At 43.0% G+C, this 20306-nt stretch overlaps 1 long non-coding RNA gene across 1 annotated transcript; it reads right to left on the minus strand.

Moving 5' to 3' along the window:
- Positions 1-452: 452 nt before the first annotated feature.
- LOC122218204 lies at positions 453-20136 on the minus strand. Its single transcript, XR_006201943.1, has 3 exons — positions 19948-20136; positions 7254-7318; positions 453-1171 (listed from the first exon to the last, which is right to left on the minus strand). It is a non-coding gene; the product is annotated as an uncharacterized LOC122218204 (long non-coding RNA).
- Positions 20137-20306: the final 170 nt, after the last annotated feature.

Genomic DNA, 20306 nt, shown 5'->3' on the forward strand with positions numbered 1-20306 from the left:
TTAAATGAAATTTGTATTCTCTCCTCCTCTTCACCTGTTAAGACATCCCTGCCAGAAACCTTCGATGGGTAAAGAAGAAATGTTATCTTCCCTACAGTAGTAAATTAATAAAATAGAATATTAGACATGTAACATGTTTGGGGAAATAGAAAGCAAGGGGGGCCCAGGAGTGCTGGCATGAGGCACTGCAACTTTATATAGAGGGTCAGGGAAGGCTCATTAAGAAGGGGGAAATTTGAGCAAAGACTGAAGCAGGTGAGGGAGAAAGGCTTGCAGATATTTAGGGCAAAAGCAAATGGCAAAGCACTGGGGGTTGAGTGTGCCTGGAGGGTTCAGAGCAACAAAGATCAGGTCTAGGATTAGCCAAAGGCGAGGCGTACAAACGCAGGGTTGGATCCTGCCTTTCTTCCAAAGTTTTGTCTTTTTCTTTTGTATTAATGATGATATGTCATTAAAATATTATTTATCTTGATTACTGAATGTTTTGGCATCTCAAGGTCCATGTCTCACAAGTTTCACTCCGTTCCAGGCCCTGGAGTTGATGGAGGGGGTGAGGGGAGCCAAGGGGAGAGTAGTAGGAAATGACATCAGAGAGAAAGGGAGATGGGGATTCTGAGCAGCTTGGCTTTTACACTGTGGGGTGGGAAGTTGCTGCCAAAACAAATTACCACAAATGTAGTACCTTAAAAAACATAAATTTGTGTCTCACAGTTCTATATAGATCAGAAGCCCAACACAATATAGCTCTGCTATCATCAGAGCTGTATTCCTTACCGGAAACTCCCGGGGGGAAGAATCTGTTTCCCTGCTCACTGGGTTTGCCAGCAGAATTCAGTTCCATGCAGTTGTACGACTGAGGTCCTCTGCTCTTTGCTGTGGGCTTGTGGCCCCTTCCTGCATTTTCAAAGCCAGTAGTAGAGGGTCAAGTCCTCAACAGCAGATCTCTCACTCTTCTGCTTGCCTCTTCTGCTTTATGTGATTAGATTGGGCCCACCTGGTAATCCAGGACCACCTCCACACCCACACCCTAAGCATAGCTTCCAAGTCCCTTTTGCCAAGCAAGATAACACACTCACAGGTTCTGGGGATTAGGACATGGCCATCTTTGGGGGGCCATCCTTCTGCCATCACGGAGGCTTTGGTTAATGGAGTAATGATCCCTCTAGTTGCTCTGTTGAAAACAGTTGGGGAAGGGGGAGGGACAGGGAGGATCAGAAAAGAGATAGGGAAACTGGTAAAGCGGCTCAAGCAGTAGTAATTCAGAGGAGATGTGATGGTGGCTTGGATAATGTGATGGTAGGTCTTGTAGGTCAAGTTGGCTAGGCTACTGTCAGCAGCTATTCAATCAAACACTGATCTGGGTGTTGCTGTAAAGATATTTTGTAGATGTGATTAAGGTCCCTAGAGGGTTGACTTTAAGTAAGTGAAATTATGGTAGATTCAGGTGGGCCTGATTCAATCAGTTAAAAGCCTTCTGAGCAGACCTGAGGGTTCCCGGATGAGGAAGCAGATCTGCCTGTGGATAGCAGCTTCATCTCCTGCCTCAGCATTTCTGCTTGCCTTTCCTAAGGACCCCTTCCTGCCCTAGGGACTTCAGACTCACCTAACCAGCGCACAATTGTGTAAGCCAATTCTTTGCAATGAATCTCTTAATAAGCATCTGCCACTGGTTGTTTCTCTTATTGAACCACATATATGTATAGATACTGACTTAATTTTATAGTTTAGATTGTTATTGATATAGATACTGATTGATATAGATATTAAACAAATTTTGAACGTGAAGCCAACAGGATGTAGCAGCAGACTGGAAGTAGGATGGGAGAAAGAGAGGGATCAGGGATGATTCCAAAGTTTTCTTCCTGAGCTGCTAGAAGGATGGCTCACTTGTCTCCTTCTAAGATAGGGAATTGCTCTACCATGAAAGCCACTCGAAGAGCACATTCAGTTTCCCCTGCAAGGAAGCCCCTTTCAGAGACAGGGTGTACACAGGCAGGAATGGGTGGGTGAGTCTGGCCAGCCCTGAGGTAGGCAGGCTCCAGTCCAAAGGGGGAAATAGAGAATAAAGTCACCACTGTGTTCATGCCACTCATCCAGGATATTGCGGCTTTCCATTGCATTCTGGAAGAGCAGGTCTCTTTACTGTTCTCTACTCTGAACCCCACCTCCCCTGCTGGTCTGTGCTCTGTGGGAACCAGTTAGCTGAACCCTGAGCCAATAACAAGCAAGGAGAGCTGAATAGAGACTTTATGAATAAATGTTGCTCTGTGGTCTTCTTTTTTCCTTGTGAAGGAACAGGGTGTGCTTGAAAATAAAAAAAAATGAGTTTTTTTGTTTTTTGTTTTTTGTTTGTTTGTTTTGTAGTAATCTTCCTGGAAGGCAGAAAAGAAAAAGAAAAAAAGAAAGAAAGAACAGCATAGATTTGTCACTTGGTACTGCTCTGGTTAGCACAATGGTTGGGCCCCAGGCCCCTCTCTAGGCCTCCCAACCTGGCACTGAATACAATTGAAGAAATCAAAGGAACTTTTCCAAGAGTCTGGCAGCTCAGACAGATACTGAGATGGCAGAGCTGTGTGGTACCAGGCCACACACAGAGGCCTCCATTTCCTCCTACTTTCTGGAACGCAGCAACCAGAGCTCAACAAGCCTGCAGTCCTGTTCAGGGAAACCTCACCTGGGCATCAACTGTTCACAGAGAATCTGAACCACCACCCCAAGGAGACAGGGTGGGTCAGTTTCTAGCCTAGTCATTGCCAATATAAATGTTTGAGGGGCTCTCTGATAAATAAATCAATAGAACATCTTGAATCTGAAGGGGGCCAAACATTGTGCTTCTTTAGTCTCCTACAAAAGGTAAAAGATTTCATGTCAGGAAGTACTTTGGTATGCCAACAAGTTTCCAGAGCCTCTTCCTCCTTCTCCTTCAATTCCGTATTGGACCACCAGTTAGATGTCAGAAACTGATCCTTCGCCCCAAAGAAGGATCAGGTGTTTGTTGTTCCTTCAAAAGCCAAGTTTTCGAGTTTCTGGTGGACTTCACAGGATTTCTCTCCTCCTGAATCACTCCTGGCTGTGGTAAACCTGGGTGAAGTCCTTATCACTCCAAACCTATACTGCAAAAAAAGTGAAATATTTTTGTCTCATCTCCCCCCTGCCCTTGATCTCTACAGGAAGAGGATAAAGGCGCAAGGAGTCAGGTTTGGAGTAAAAACATGCACCACACAAGATATTTGTGAGGATTAAATAACTTGGGCCCAAGTATTTTGGAAGCTGCCAAGGGCTCTACAGATTAGATATACAGAAGTATTGGCTGAAAGCCGACCTCCATTGACAAGCATAATGTAGATGTAAGAAGCTGAAACAGACTCTGTGTCCCTGGTGGGTGGTAGCCAGACAAGGGATGTACAATCATGGGTTGATGGGGAAAAAGTCTCCCAAGAGAAAAAGACAAAATGAGATTCTTGGTCCAGCAAAAAAAAAAAAAAAAAAAAAAAGGCTCAAGAAGGGAAGAAATGGCAGGTAAAAAAGTAAAAATGATAGTGATATAAGAGCATCGGTGGGGGGGGGGGTTCCTATTTCTATTCACTAGAGCTATAGATCTATGAGGGACATGTTCAGTGCTAAGGGCACACCCCAGAGGCCTGTGGGAAAATCAACCCCAAGGAGTCCTTGCCACCTCTGTCTCAGTGCATGTGGTCAAGTACATCCAGAGCATGGGATTTGGGGAGTGAAGGGAATTTGGGCTTCTCCATAGTGTTTCCAGACAAGATATTTGTTACTTTCTGCTAGTCAAACTTCTTTTCTGATGATCTTGTGGTATGCATGCTAAAAGAGGATTGAGCTGTCCCACATTTCAGCTATTCCCAGAAATGCTTGGCAAAGGAAAATGTAGGTGAAAGTGTGACAGCAAAATGCTTTGGAAACCTATGGAAGGGCACATTGCTGGGGGGATGAAAGCAAAGCTAATATAAACTGATCAATGACTTGCTGTGGGCCAGGCACTGTTCTAAGTATTTTCTATGTGTTAGCTCATTTGATCCAGTTCTATGAGGCAGGATGATTATTTTTCCCATTTAATGGATGACATAACTGAGGCATGGAAAAGTTAATTTGACAAAGGTCACAGAGGTAAAGCCAGGTTTCAAATGCAGATTACCTAACTTCATAATCTTCCATAAAGTGGAGATAGTATATTTTCCTAGCCTGTCTCCAGTTAAAAAATGGGGAAATAACATGCTAGCAAGGGTGAGATATATTTGTTTTGACTAGGATAACCTATAGAGATAGAGCATTACAGCTTTGAATGTTAAAATGTTTTTGGCCACTGCATCAGTAAGGATGCTTTTTGCTACAAGTAACAGAATATCTAACCATAATTAATTAAACAATAAAGACATTTATTACTTCATATGTCAATAAGTTGGATTCAGTCCATTTTTTTAAGATTTTTTTTTAGATTTTTTATATTTATTTTTTTTAAGATTTGTTTTTTAAGTCCATTTTTTTAAGATTTATTTTTTTAGAGAGGGAGAGAGCATATGAGTAGGGGAGGTGTGTGTGGGGGGGAAAGAGAGAGACAGAGAGACAGAGAGACAGAGAGACAGAGAGAGAGAGAGAGAGAGAGAGAGAGAGAGAGAAACCTAAGCAGGCTCCATGCTCAGTGCAGAGCCCGATGCTGGGCTTGATCCCACAACACTGAGATCATGACTTAGCAGAAATCAAGACTTGGATGTTCAACTGACTGAGCCCCCCAAGCACTCCAGACTCAGTCTAATTTTAAAAGGTTGGATCAATGATGTCATCAGGATCAAGATATTTTCCATCTCTTGAGTTTGCCTTCCTTAGTATTTTAACCCTGTCTACCTCACACTAATAAGATGGCTGTAGTAGTTGACACCCCGTGTTAACAAGATTATATTCAGTGGAGAAGGAATTTCCTATCAGACCCTTAGCAGGCTATACAGGTCAATTAGACTAAATTAGGTCTCATATCTATGCTGTAGCTACAGGGAATTTGAGAATGTGAGTAGCTGGAACTCACAGCTCTGTTGAAAGGACAAACTCTTCCAACAAGCAAGAGGGAGGTGGGATGAGGTGGTGTTGAGCCACTGATTTGGGAACCTACCTAGTCTTTTTATGTTTTATTTTTCTTCATTTCTTAGCTGTAAATGCATAAAGGACAAATCAAGGTCATGACTTAAAGCAAATTACTAAATCGTAACCAAAAAAAAAAAAAAAAAAAAAAAACCACACAGAGCCAGCTCCAGACATGTTTCTGGCTTGAGGCTGGACTCAGGATCTACACAGCTCGAAACATCCATGTGATTCTCTGAAGAGACTTTGCTAACAGTGAAATTGCACCTGCCCCAGCATCCCCCAGGTGTTATGGGTGGTGTCAGCCTAGGATCCCTGAGTTTAGTCCTAGCCTTCCTCCTCCCCACCTTTTTAGAAAGAATCCGTATCTGTTTCTCTTTCTTTATTCTTCAGTGTCATATCCTGCTTCTTCTAAAGAGAAAGCTGACCAATGTGAGAAAGACTTAAATTGGGTCATTCCCTCCTAATAGAATTTTTTGAATACTAGAAATAAAGTTCCTAAGGGCCACCAGAGAGAAGCACTTCTAATTCCAGCACCAGAATAACAGGAATTGTACCTGTTAGAATTAGGTTCTGTTGCAACAGGGACATTAAACATGGCTTAGGAGCACCTGGTGTGGCTCAAATGGTTAAGCATCCGACTCTTAATTTTGGCTTAGATAATGATCTCATGGTTTGTGATTTCAAGTCCTGTGCCCTGCTTTGTGCTGACAGTGCAGAGCCTGCTTGGGATTCTCTCTCCCCCTCTCTCTCTGCCCCTTCCCCACTCTCGCTCTCTCTCTCTCTTAAAATAAATAAAAATAAATAAAAAATAAATAAACATGGCTTAAACATTACTGGAGTGTATTTCTCTCTCATGGAAATACAGTTCAGGGCTGCTCAGCAGGCTCCATAGCTAGGGCATGATCTATTACCTCATAGGGGGCCCATACATATTAAAGAAGGCCATTTATTTGGAGTCTAGCACATTATAACTCTTTTGGTTCAATAATGAAAGTAATAATAAATAATATTAGTTGAGCTTTATCTATGTGTCAGGCCCTGGATAAGGGCTCTTGAAATATCAACTCATTTAATTTTCACAATAGTTCTAGGAGGAAGGGACAGTCATTGTCCTTATTTCATAGATGGGGACATTGAGAGATTAGGGGTCTTGGCAATGATTGCCTAGTTAGGTAGTTAGTGCAGAGCTGTGATTCAAACCCAGCCCAAAGGCCTAACCACCAGACTCTACCATCATCACCTCCCTGTCAAAACCCTCCCATCATTCATCTCCTTCACTCCCTTCACTGTGAGATGGTCACAAGGTAGCTGGGAAAACAGAGCATGTATCACCAAAGAGCAAATTTGTAATGTAAAGCGATGGGGTCTAGGTGTCAAATGAGAGGTGTAAGATAAAAGAGAACATCAACTTCCCTGGAGTGGGCACAGAAGGTGTCACACTGGAGAGGGTGTCCAAGTTGGGTTATGATGGACACACAGGATTTAGAAGAGTAGAGGAGGATGTGCCAGGCATGAGGAATGGAGTGGGTAAGGCTTGGAGGTGGGAAAGGAAATAGCATGATAAAGGAATAATAAGAAAACAATCTTGGCTAAATCATAGGATTCTTACAGAGGAATCCTGAGAAAGCACTTTGGAAATGAAGATTAGAATTAGGTTAAGAAGGAATTTGAACTTCCTTCTGAATAGCTGAACTATAGTCGGCAGACACTGGGTAGTCACAGGGGATGTGTGGGGAAGGAGGGGGCTGAACGGTGAAATCGTGTGATGGAAGCAGTTTCTTTAGGAATAATGTGGTGATTGTGGGAGGGGTGACTTACAGACTCGGAGGCTGGGACTCTAGTTAAGAAGCTTTTGAAATGATCTAGACATGAGGTAATGAGAACTTGAAATGGAGTGTTAGCACAAGGCATGGATGGAACAGCAGGGATGTGAGAGATACCACTGGAGCAGAATTGAGGGGCTTGGTGACTAGGTCTGAGAGCCAGGGAATGGGAGGGGTCAGGGATGTCTGCCAAAGCTGGGGTGATGGGAGAACATTGCTGTAAATCGAAGCTCTGGGACTTCTAGTCAGAGAGGACTCCATTTGCTATCCATCCTTTGCAAGATCTCTGTATCCACTGAGCATCTCCATGGAGTTGGTATTCACCAAAGCTACCTGGACCAGACAGCCATCTTCTTTTTCTTCTTTGCTGCCAAGTGTTACTTCCATCAGGGAAGACTCTAGGTCAGAAGAGAAAGCATAGACTTTGGGTCAAAGAGCTAGGAATTTAAATCTGCTGTATCCATCACCAGCATGGTAACATTAAGCACATTTCTCAGTACTTTGAGATTCAGTTCTCTTTTTAAATTAAAAATTTTTTTAAGTTTATTTAGTTATTTTGAGAGAAAGAGAGAAAGTACACACACATGAGTGGGGGAGGGGCAGAGAGCCAGGGAGAGAGATTCCCAAGCAAGATACACACCTGCAGCACGGAGCCCGATGCAGGGCTCGAACTTACAAACTGTGAGATCATGACCTGAGCCGAATTCAAGAGTCAAACATTTAACTGATTGAGCCGCCCAGGTGCCCAGATTCAGTTCTCTTTAAAATAGGTATGAAAATACCTATTTGATGGGGGTACTGGGGGGATAAGATAATAAACACAAAGCATTTAGTACTGCGCCTGGCTCACAGTAGGTGCTTAGTAATATGGCTAATGTGTTGAGCTTACTATGGACACCCTTCTAACTGCTTGAGTTACATTCACTATTCATTCCTCACAACAATCCTATGAGAGAGATACCATGATTACCTCCAACTCATGGATGAGGAAATGAGGTATGAAGAAGATGCAGAACTTGCTAACGTCCCAGGGACAATATAAGGCTAAACCAGAGCTTGAACCCAAGCAGTCCAGCTTCAGAATCTGTATTCTTCACCACTACCTGGCCCTTAAAAGAATATTGTTTGCAAACAATTAATGCAAAGCTATTACATACACTGAAAGGATGCAAGAGTAGCAAAAACAGCCCCTGTAAGGGGAATATAAAACTACATAGCCAGAACGGCTAGACTACCAATATGAGAGAATGGCTACTGGTCATAGCTTGAAGTTGGTCCTTTAGAGCCCCTTTGGTAGCTAGATCCTGGAGAAGGTGAATGAGGGAGAGGTCCCAGAGGGAAGTGCAGAGTTCAGTGCCTGCGGTAGGTCCTCAGGAGGTTCAGGGCAGTGACTTTAAACAATTCATACAGAGATTTCAGTATCTTAATTTCCAGTATGGCAGTATAGTGTGTCCCAGAAAAATATCAGAACTGGTTATCTTTTACCAGTGTTTTCTAGTCAACCTGTGGGCAAACATGCTGATTTCTTTTCTTTTCTTTAAAAAAATTTTTTTAATGTTTATTTATTTTTGAGAGAGACAAAGAGACAGAGTGAGTGGGGGAGGAGCAGAGAGAGAGGAAGACACAGAGTTCGAAGCAGGCTCCAGGCTCCGAGCTGTCAGCACAGAGCCTGACATGGGGCTCCAACCCATGAGATCATGACCTGAGCCAAAGTCAGGACGCTTAACTGACTGAACCACCCAGGTGCCCCCACACTGATTTCTTTTAAATGTTTATTTTTGAGAAAGAGAGAGAGACAGAGTGGGAGTGGGCAAGTGACTGAGCCACCCAGGTGTCCCCAAACACACTGATTTTTAAAAAATGTTTATTTATTTATTTTGAGAGAGAGAGAGAGAGAGAGAGAGAGAGAATGTAGGGGAGGGGAAGAGAGAGAGAGGCAGAGAGAATTCCAAGCAGGCTCAAACCCACAAACTGTGAGATTATGACCTGAGCCAAGCCACCCAGGTACCCCAAAACACACTGATTTTTAAGGAAATTCTCAGTGTTGAATATTATACTGACTTTTAAATGTATTTTATTTGTTATTACTACCATGTTTACATTATTTTCAAAAAAAGATTTGAAGTACCTCATAGTAAAAAACTCTTTAAAAAATCATTACAATATGTATAAATAATAAACATTGTGAATGTAGAAGTTTTATACCTGAAAATCTAAACTAAGATGAAATGAGAAATAGGATGCATTTCCTAGTATTGATTATGAAAATAGACCTAAATGCTTAGATCCTTGTGCTTAGAATTCAGGTGTGCAGGACCAGCATGGCATTTGGTATGAAGATGGGAAGCCTCAACTTCTATTCTTGCTTAGGAAGAGGCCCACGTCATATACTATTCCACCTGAGTATCCCATAATCAAGGCAAAACATATCTTAGTAGCTATACTTCTACCAAGTAAACAGGCAATCACAGCTTTGAAATGAAAGACTTAAAAAAAAGGGGGGGGGGAAGGGTATGCTTGGTACCTTGGGAGAGGAGAATGTGATTTGGATTTGCTTTTTGCTTCAATGGCCTGCCTAAGAGCAAAATGCTAGTCTGGGTGGGGTCTTGAATTATCTTAAATAAGCTAATTTGCATGCCATTGATTTCCCTTCACTCAGATATAGGACCAGCCGATGATCTGCAATCTTCTTTCGTCAGAGAACTCTGGAAATACTAGAGGACATTATGGTGGTTACCAGTCTTCCTGGGGAGGCAGCCATATAAGAGGTCTGGGATTCTGTCCTGCAGCACCTTCCTAGAATTTGGGAAAGTCCTCAAAGTTTGCTGTTATGGTTTGTTGGCTTAAGACTAGACCAAAGAATTTCAGAGGCTTGTTTCCAATAGAGCCTCTGATCAAGAAGATTACAGTTTTCTAAGACTAGAAAGAACACCTTCCATACCATTTTTATTATTGATATATATCCTGAATCTCCCTGATCTCACCACCCAGCAGGCACAAAAGAGATTGCATTGAGATGCCCACCTGCTGACTGGGGCTTCATATCCCAAAGGTCCCCCTTATGATTTCTGAGACTCTCCATGGGGTATCCTTGTGTCTGCTAACTCCTGCCTCACCTGATGCTCCTCCAGTGACTTCAGAGCAAAGGGGAAAGAGGGCATTTGATTTCTGGGAAGAGGTGAAAGGGATGTGGTCATGAAAATCTGTCCCTCGGTTTTCACAAAACAAAGTTTTAGTTCATGAAATGGCAGACATTTGGGTCCAGTCCTGATTCGTTATACTGCCTTGCACAGGTCACCTTTTCTTTTTGTTTCAAATTCCTTTACTAAAAATGGAAACAATCCTCACATCTCACAAAGATGTTGTGGGAACTGGCTGTTTAATGATTGGATGGTATTTTGAAAACATCAAGTACAAGATAAGTGCTAGGTCAAGAAAGCCAAAGACATGTGGCTTCTCTAATGAGGTAGCGGGATGTGCCTGTCTTTCTTTTTGCTTTAAACATCCAAAGGAAATACATTTTTAAATGTCTGCACAATACTGACAGAGAACAATCTCAAATTCCCCAAGTCAATAAATTGCTCTTTGAGCCTCCTTAAATGAACTAAGTTGCTGCATAGGTGAGGCCCAGGCTCCAAGGAGAATAAAGTTTTGAAAAATCCTATGCAATTTGAAGTTATATAACAAGTGGCATTAGGATTAGAGAAAATTTGGGAGGGAATGAGACTTCATAACCAACATCTGATCATGACATTTAAATTTATTTATTTATTTATTTAATGACATTTTAATAAAAGACACATTTAATCCTAAAATACTCTAATGGCATTAATAGCTTTAATGGAAACCTTTACTTAAAATTTGAAGAAGGTGTTTAGGAGATAGGAGAGAATGGCAAGGGCCATGGAAAGGAGAAGCTAGATATAAAGTTTGAAAATTGTACCTGTGATTGGGTTCTACTCTCCAATTGATACTATTAGAAAACATATCAAAAGAAGCTCCTCCCTTCAAAAAATAAGAGACATGCTGTGGGTTGAATTGCTCCCCCAAATTCATGTTGAAGTCCTAACCCCAGTACCTCAGCAGGTAACCTTATTTGGAAATAAGGTCATTGTAGATATAATTAGTTAAGATGAAGCCACACTACAGTAGGGTGAGCCCCTAATCCAATAGGACTGGTGTCCTTATAAAAAGAGGAAATTTGGGGGCACCTGGGTGGCTCAGTCAGTTAAGCATCTGACTCTTGATTTCAGCTCAGGTCATGATCTCACAGTTGTGGGATTGAGCCCCATGTCAGGCTTCATGTTGAATGTAGAGCCTTCTTGGGATTCTGGGTCTCCCTTTCTCTCTGCCTCTCCCCAACTCACACTGTTTCTCTTGCTCTCTCTCTCTGAAAATAAATAAATGAATAAACAAACAAACAAACAAACAAATAAATAAACATTTTTTAAAGGGAAATTTGGACAGAGACATATGCATCAGAGAGAATACCATGTGAAGATGAAGGCAGAGATGGGAGAGGTGCTTCTATGAGGCAAGGAACACCAGTGAGTTCTAGCAAACCACCAGAAGCTAAGGGAGAGGCATGAAACAGTTATTCTCTTAGAGTCCTCAGGAAGAATCAACCCTACTGACACCATTATCTGAAACTTCTAGCCTCCAGAACTGGAAGACAACAAATTTCTGTTGTGTAAGCTCCCTAGTTTATGGTATTTTGTTATGGTGCCCCCCCCACCCCCCCAGAAAACTAGTACATCATTACACCCAGTTGTTTGACCCTATAGAATCAGAAGTAATGTGGAGAAGAAGGGGTTGAAGGTAGTTAACACTATGTTCTTCAGTATATATTTCACTAATTAAGAGATTTATTGAGTTAACATTATTTTCTTAAAATATAAAAATTTAAAGATTATGATCATCAGTTATTCATATCTTATGGCATGTTGTATTTTTCAAAGATGGCCACAATATCCCCCATCCCACATTGCTCTTCTGGAACCTTGCCATTTCTCCATTAAGAATTAAGAATTCTCCACTAATTCCCCTTGAGTCTAGGTGGGTTTGTGACTCATTTGGAACCAACAGAATGTGGTAGGAGTGATGCTACATGACTTCTAAGGCCATGTCATAAAAGTTGATGCTGCTGCCTTAGGGGCTGAACTACTTGCACTGAAGAACTTAGCTGCCCGGAGGCTGCCATGTTGTGAGGAAGCTTAACCACTGCTTGTGGAGAGCCTGCATGGAGAGACCCTGAGACTACTGAGAGAGATACTCAGCAAGATTGTAGCTTCTCCCAACTCCTCTGCTATTCAAGCTCCAGCCACTGTCTGACTGCAACCATGTAAAGGACCTCAGGCCAGAATCTCCCCACTGAGCCCTCCCTGAATTCCTGACCATGGAAACTGGAAGAGGTAATAAAATGATAATGGTTAATTTAAGTCACTAAGCTTTGGAGTGACTTATTATGCAGCAATGGTTTAACAGTCATACCTTAATGCATTATTCAGATAATCAAATTTCTTGACTTTTGAATTAACTGTTTCAGAATTTAATTTTCTTTAAGGGTTAGAAAACGCAGGAGAAAAGACAGCTTGGTAACCTAGAACCATCTAGTTGGCAGGTTTCCCCAGAGTCTGGTGGGCAGTTTTGTGAAAGCCGGCAGTATTGCTGTCCTTGGCATTCTGCCCCTCATTAATTTAGAATGTAAATATGAAGGTGGTACCATAGAATTTGAAGCCAGCGATCACACTAATGTTTATGTAAGTCAGTAAATTCCTGATCGGAGAGTCCTTTTTTCCTCTCCTCCCAAACATGTCCTAATTATGCAAAATTGTGCCATCAACTGCCTTGGACATGAACTAGTTAGTTATCACTGGCGCCAGAGTCTGGCATGTTGAATTTTCCAACTTCTGCAAACTTCTAGTTTCAACCAGAATCTGGCACTAATTCTAAATGAATCTGACTTCATTTGTAGTGGGGTGGGAGGGCCGGGATGGTAAAGATGTTTGCACTTTGAATAATCTCCAGCTTTTGGCATCTTCCTAATAAGAGCCCCCTCCTGTCCTTAGTGCTGACATAGCTCTGCTCAACTATGAAGGACCATTTTCCCCAGTCATTTCCTTCTGTTCAGAAAAATACTGGATCCTTTTGACACCTTCATGTTCCAAACACTCCCTATCAGCCTGCAGCTTGTTTTCTATGGTGTCTTTGATTAAAGCCTTCTTCTATCAGGGCATTTGAATAAATAATTCCCTTGCCTCTCTTTGTTATCAGAGTTCTTACTTGCTGCTTCTGGTCTCCAAGACAGCCTTCAGGCTTTACTGCCAGGGAATAAGATGCCTGTGAAATTCACTCTTCGGCTGCAAAATGCCTTGCAAGGAAGTCTTTTGAAAATATTAACTTCTTTTCCTTTTTCAGCCCTGAAAGAGTAGTTACTGGGAAATAGTCACTCAGAAAATGGCTATTAGTTAAGAATCTCTGCACACAATAGCTAGGGGTAACAAGGAAGCTGAAAAGAAAAGGCTTCATAATCCCTTATTTGTGACTCCTAAGTGGTAGCTGCTAAAAGTGACTTCTGCAAGTAGGCAGCTGCCTCTGCCATTTACACTTAATCAGATAATCACAGAGCTAGCTAGAAGAGGCCTTAATCCAGCCTTCTGCATTAGCTGGGATTTCTGCATTAGCTAAAGCCTGCAAGGCTTTCTGGATTGTTACAGAATCCTCAAGTGTTGTGCTCACACCTTCACTTGGAAAAGTCAAAACACACTGGGGAGAGGAGACATCTACTCCTTGGAACAGAGACAGAAACACATTACTTTTGTCACCTAATCCTCTCTTTTCTTCCTGAACAATCTTTGAGTGGGTATCAATCCTACTCCTCAAATATTGCACGAGGTTGTGATCATTATTTTCATTTCATGTATGAGGAAACTAAGGTTTAAAGAGGTTAAATTACTGGCAACGATGTGAGAAAACTAGGATAGGTTGACAAACCATCCTTGTTTGCCCAGGACTGGGGGTTTTCCGGGACATGGGACTTCCAGTGCTAAACCAGAACAGTTCTAGGAAAAACAGGAAAGTTGGTCACCATAGGCTGAGCTAGACCCACACTGTCTCCAGAGCCTTCCCTCTGAACCCTAGTACCACCCTAAATTCTTCTCAGACTGAGATTTGGCCTTGGGACAAATGGGGAATCTACGGGCAGCACCATGAAAAATGCAGAGTTTATTTCCCTTTGAGTCAGAGAACAAAGTCATTGGTATTGATGTGAAATGTTGGGGTTTGGGAGCTAACGGTCAAAGAATTCTTCAGTACAAAAAAGTGGTTTTATTAAAGCACAGAGACAGGACCTGTGGGCAGAAAGAGCTGCACTGGGGTTGTGAGCAGTGACTGATTACGTAAGGTTTGCTATCCTATGAAGGGGGGGATGGTGTTAGAGCCCCAGGGAATTGAATGTATAGGTTTCTGGAGGTCTGGCTCTTGATAAGATTGCTTTTTTTTTCCTTCTAAGTCATTAAGACAGTTGCAAACTGATAGAGATTCATGTCCCACATGACTGTGATGTCTATTGGTTGACCATTTGTTTTTCCCTTTCCTTTTTTCTTGGGCAGCCAGGAGTGCCTGAGGAATGTCACACATACCCCCATGGGAGGCTGAGGGGTGTTGCAGGATGTTAGCTTGTGCTTTACCCTCAGCTTGCCTTTTGCTCCCTCATCAGTGTCATCTTTGGGAAATCAACTCAGGAAACCAGGCCCTCTTGCAGGTCACTCAGAACCCACTGGACAGACTAGTCCAGGAGCTGACTCTCCAGAGAGGTAAAAGTCAGATTTAAGAGTGCACATCACCATTTATGTAATTCACCACATCAGAAGCCATTTTACAAGTGGCCTTAAATCATTGCCCACTGCCCTGCCAGGGCCTCATTATGGAAACCTCAGAGAAGGCCATGGAGGAGGGAGGAGCATTGCTGAAATGTGCAGAGTAGAACTGGGCTGAATTCGTGAACAATGTCAGACTATAGCATAATTTTGCCAAAAGCAGAAATCAACACCTTTTGACATTTTTTTTCAGGGATGATATACATACAGTTCCTTCCTCCCTCCCTCCCTCCCTTCTTCACCCACCTGCCTAACCCCATCTCCCAAATCTCCCCTACCTCGGGGCTTTCTCTTTGAGAATGACTCCCTGGACTGCATTGGAAAACCAAACACATGCTTGAAGCATTGTAGCTGGAACTGAGTTCTGGTTGTTCCCGTGATACACACACACACACACACACACACACACACACACACACACACACACAGTGCCAGATGATACCCTCTAATTGCTGGATCCCAGCAGGTTTGGGGAGGCCCAGGTTGTTGAGGAGGAGGACTAGGGAGTCTCTGAATGTTAGTGAGTGGAGTATTTCAGTGTCCTAACAGTTTCTCAGGTTTTACCTATCCACTGATGCTTTCCTTTATTTCTCTCAGCCCTAAGTGGTGGGAGCCATCCTTCCCTGTGGCTGCTAGGGGTCCCTCCTCTCCACCCAGTGGCCCCTGACTGTCTCCCCTTGGAGGGCAGAAGATTAAAACAGAAAGGACCTCAGAGGGATCATCTAGTTCGACTCCCTCCTCACACAGACAAGGGCTGAGGCATGGAGAGGAGATGAGAGCTTCTGGAGTCACATGCCGAGTCCACTCTGGCACCTCTGAGGTGGAGAGGAGGGTGCAGGAAGGAAAAGGTCTGTAGCTGCTAATCAAACCTCTTCTCTCCCTTCTTCAGCTAATCCACAATGTTAGCCCAAAGTATTTTTCAAACCCTTACTCCACTGTGTCAAACATGAATTTTTGGTTGTTTTTTGGTTTGTCCTCAAGCTCTATATTTTTGTTACCTCCCCTTTCTCCTTTCTTCCTCCTCTTTGTTTCCAGGTAAAATCATTCACAGAAGTCAAGTATCTCACATAGATGGAACTTGGCATGGGGGTACCCATGGGGAGGTGAGACCTACTCTTCCCCTCCTGCTTAGGGCTTCACCCTGAGAAGTGGCCACAAAGGTCTTGCTGTGCGGTGCTTGGTAGCATGGACTATGCCTGTGTTTGATGCCCAGTCAGGCAAGTTTTTACCGACTGATTTTGTTTTTTTTTTTTTACCCTAGCTCCCCACCCGCTGCTTTCTAAAAGCACAAGGCCCATCCCTGAAACTTCATGGGCGTGGGGACTCTCTTTCCTCACTCTGTGTGTTAGGGGATGACAATCAGGCTGAGGTGGCCCCAACCTGCAATACCTTCCTGTCACTCACGGAAGAGCTGCCTCCTAGGTGAGGCCCCACCCCCACCCCTCTTGAGAATGTCACCCCACAGCTCCTGCTGGCAGCAGTGAGTCCTAATGCTGAGGGAAAGGAGCTGAGGTAGAGGCGTTCAGAGCTTTGGTGGGTGAGGACTGATGCCCCCTCCCCCTCCTTCCATAGACGGTCAATGCTCCCCATTACAAGGGCCTTCCCCTCCTCTGACCAATAGCATAAATGGGGTTTCTAGGGGAAACAGTGCTTGTGACCTCCCTGTTCATTAGACTCTGGGTGAAACAAATTCGAGTGAAAAAAAGTTGTGATTTTCAAATCAAAGAGCAAAGGTGACATGGACCACACCAGTCGAAACAGCCTTCCCCAGGCACCTTCTGCAGTGGGTGCTGTGAATGGGCCACAGCATCCTAAGTCCTAGCCATCCACTGACTTGGGACTCCACAAGGACAACAGGTGGATTAGGTAAGATGATGGAACCCACACTTGGAATGAAATACCTACAGCTCACTGAAAGAGTGACGTAATCATGATCAGTCTACAGCAAACTATAAAGACTACAGAGTGTGGTTGTGCTAGAACTCCCAGTCCCTCCTCACCAGGGAACTTGTGAAACCTCATGTCAGGAGCAGCCAAGGGAAACATCTCCTACCTAGGTTAGCCGACATCCTTTTCTGCATCCAAGTTATCTGTCATTGCTGATCCTCTGCTACTTCCCCTATTTGCCTCCCAGCTAGGCTAGGCCCAGGAAGGGGCTGGGAGTCGGCACTTCCACACCATCTGCACATGGGATGAGATTCTCAGTCTCTCTGTCTGCAAGTTCACACCTTGGGGGCAGAACTTTCAGCAGGTATGCTTCTATGCTCTGGTTACCCCTCTTCCTAACTTGTTTCTGTACAAGTCAGATTTGGCCCTTGGGAGGTTTATATCCCTTATGACAAATTTTCTTAAATGTCTTTGGTAGTTTTCTATTCCCCAGGGAATCGCTTTTCTCTCCCTCTACCATTGTATGCCCCTCAGTCATCAAATGGCTCTGTGAACTTTGGTGATCTGTGGTTTTGAGCAGGGAAAGAGTAGTTGCCTCACTGTCCAGGTATCACTGCCTTCTATGTAGCTCTTCCAAACACTCCTGTTTGCTGTAGCACTTGGGGGTTTAGGTTCACTATTTTGTGCCTACCATGTGTAGGCCTTACAAATGACTTGGGCTTCATAGTGTAACCATTACCATTTATTAAGCATATACGATGTTCTAGGCATTATGCTAAGTGCTCTACATGTAATATCTCTAGTCCTTATGGCAAACCTACGAGTTAAGCATCATCATTCCTATTTTATAGATGAGGAAACTGAGTCTGAGAGAAGTTTTATAACTTGCTCTGGCTCATAGAGATGGTAAGTAGCAGAGGTGGGACTGGAATCTAAGCCTGCGTGATTCAGAAGACCATCCTCTTTCCTTTCCACCATTCTTCCAGTCACTCAACAAACACTTATGGAGCACCTACCATTTCCCATACATTATTCTTTTCTTGGAGCTTAACATCTAGCTCACGGCATCCTCTATCCTAATTCTCTTGATCTGTGACAATGGACACAAGAGTTCCTGAAGCCCACCAAGGAAAACGTCTAGAACAGTGAAGAGCAGGAAAACAAAATTATCCACATGCAGGTGTCAATTTGAAGTTTGCTAATCACCAGGAGAGAGAGAAATAAAAACTATGTGAGAATTGCAATATCAGCCATATGTTTCTAGTTTACAAACCTGAAGCAGTAGCTGGAGCTCCCAGGCAGAGATAGATGCAAACGTGTGGAAATCCCACAGAAATATAATAGACAAGAAGAGGAACAGGAAATGAATCTTAAACCCTCATAGACTGTGTGGCAACCTTTTTATGATGCGTTGCAGTATTAGACTCAATGTTTCTAAGAAATCAACAACATCATCAATCCCATCTGACATGGGAGAAGAGGCTGCTAGATTATATGCAATTCCTTGGTTATGGAGAAAATCAGTGGTGACACAGACTGATAATCTAACCCTGCAGACAAAAAATCACTGTGACCAGCTACTTCCCTTATTTGGGGTTGTTGAAATAGCTTCAATTTTGCTAAGAGTCAAAGTTAGCTTTTCTCATTAAAGAAAAAAAAAGCACACAGAGATAGAGAACCAACAGAATGAAGCACAATTGCCACAGCCAGGACTGGCACCCACGCACCAATGCAGTTCAGCTTATCAGACTTTCAAGGATTTCTTAGACTGGCAGTATTGTTCGTAGCACTGTTCTACTTCTACCCTGTTAACTGAATCCTGATTTTGTTCAGATACCAGGAATTTTTCTGGAAAAGGTAGGTCCTTCCCTGGGGCCCATAAAATGAACAACGGTCAGCCTGATTCATTTCCTCTTTGCAGATGATGGATTTAGCCCATGTAGTGGACATTTGACCCAGTTCTCCACAAGGAGACATAACTGGAAGTCTGCTAATGGCTTCTGGAAAGATTTTTCTCTTTAACAAACATAGAGGGCTACTAAGGAGAAAGCTCATTTCCCTTCCTACCTGTCTTTGATTTTTTTTTTCATTTAATGATGTGATACACCAAGCTGCTGTATCAACCATGCCACCATGGTGGGAGGCAATGCTCTCACACTGAAGACTACAAAATGAAGTACAGAAAAAGCCTGGGTTCTTGGTGACCTCACTGCACCACTGAGCAACCTGAAACCACATACCTGCAGAGTTCTTAGTGATGTAAAAACTGCCGTATGGTTTCTGCCACTTTAAGTTTCATCTCCATGATACACTGGATAAAGAGGAATAGCTTAAAGCCAACACATTATGCAAGAGCAAAAGAAAAATGTGTGGCTCAAGATGAGACTGCCAATTCCAGAACTTCTGTCTTTTGGGTGGCACAGCCTTCGAAAGAATTTAGAAACTAAGCAAACAGCACAGATCTGTTGAGCACCTAGTATGTACCAGACACAGTGCTGGGTGTTGGGGTTCAAGAGTGGGCAAGACAGGCAAGGTCATTGAGGTCATGGAAATCACATTCTGGAAGATTAATGATAAACAAATAATAAGGGTAGTTGCAAACATTCTGAAGCAACTTTCTAAATATTGATGCAAATCAGCCCCAAGTGTAAACCCGGACACCATCATCATTATCGTCATTGTCACTGTCATAATAATTTGTGCCAGGCTCTATGGGTGTCAAAAGATGAACAAGAGATAAACACTGCATTCAAGAAATCTGGGAGGCAAGAATCCAGATTTGGCCATAGAACAGTCAAAAGTTAGGCAATGAATTAGGCAGGAAACAAAAGAATTCTTCCGGTAACCAGGGTTAGGATAGGCTAGGCCCCCTGTCTCCACTATTCTCCCACACATGTTTTATCACCATTACCCCCTTTTTCAAGAGAGAAAGAAATTTTCTTAATGATTGCTGTTCTTCTTTCACATTCGGCTGCTGTTCCCAAGAGAATCAAGTAGGCTTTTTCTTTCTCCAGTGAAGTGAAGAAGATAGGCTGTGTAAATCTGGATGGCACTTATAGTCTGTGCTACATACCAGCAAATACACACAGATACTCCCATAAATGATCTCACCAAACCCTGTCTCCTTTCCTTCATCCTCTCAAAATCATACCCACCTAATGTGTTTAGCATGCTGCAATTGACTATTAACTGCCATATCTAGCTATAAAAATACAGGTAAACATCGACTAACCAGGTCCCCACACCCACACACATACCCTCACCTTCAGAAACATTTCCACTGATGGTCACACGAACCACTGCACACTCTCTCCCATTTGGAGTGCATCTTCCCACAGGCTTGTTCACATACTGGCTTTTTATTTGAGCTCTCATGGGGAATCTTTCAACTCTTAGATAGGAATTTCATTAACAAAGGAAGGGGAGGGGAAGTCAGGAGGAAAGTACAGATGCAGAAGAAAGAAATCAAAATAGTTTCTGAAGGAGACCTAAAATCGTATCATCCCAGGCTGAACCTCCCCTATAACTGTTCTTTATTTGTGCATTCTGTGCCTGGAGACAAAACACAACAAAACAACTTTTCATCGATTGGGCAATTGTCCAAGCTCTTAGCTTGGCATCC

Source organism: Panthera leo, chromosome B1 (genome assembly GCF_018350215.1).
Source record: "Panthera leo isolate Ple1 chromosome B1, P.leo_Ple1_pat1.1, whole genome shotgun sequence".
In the NCBI taxonomy this organism is placed as follows: domain Eukaryota; kingdom Metazoa; phylum Chordata; class Mammalia; order Carnivora; family Felidae; genus Panthera; species Panthera leo.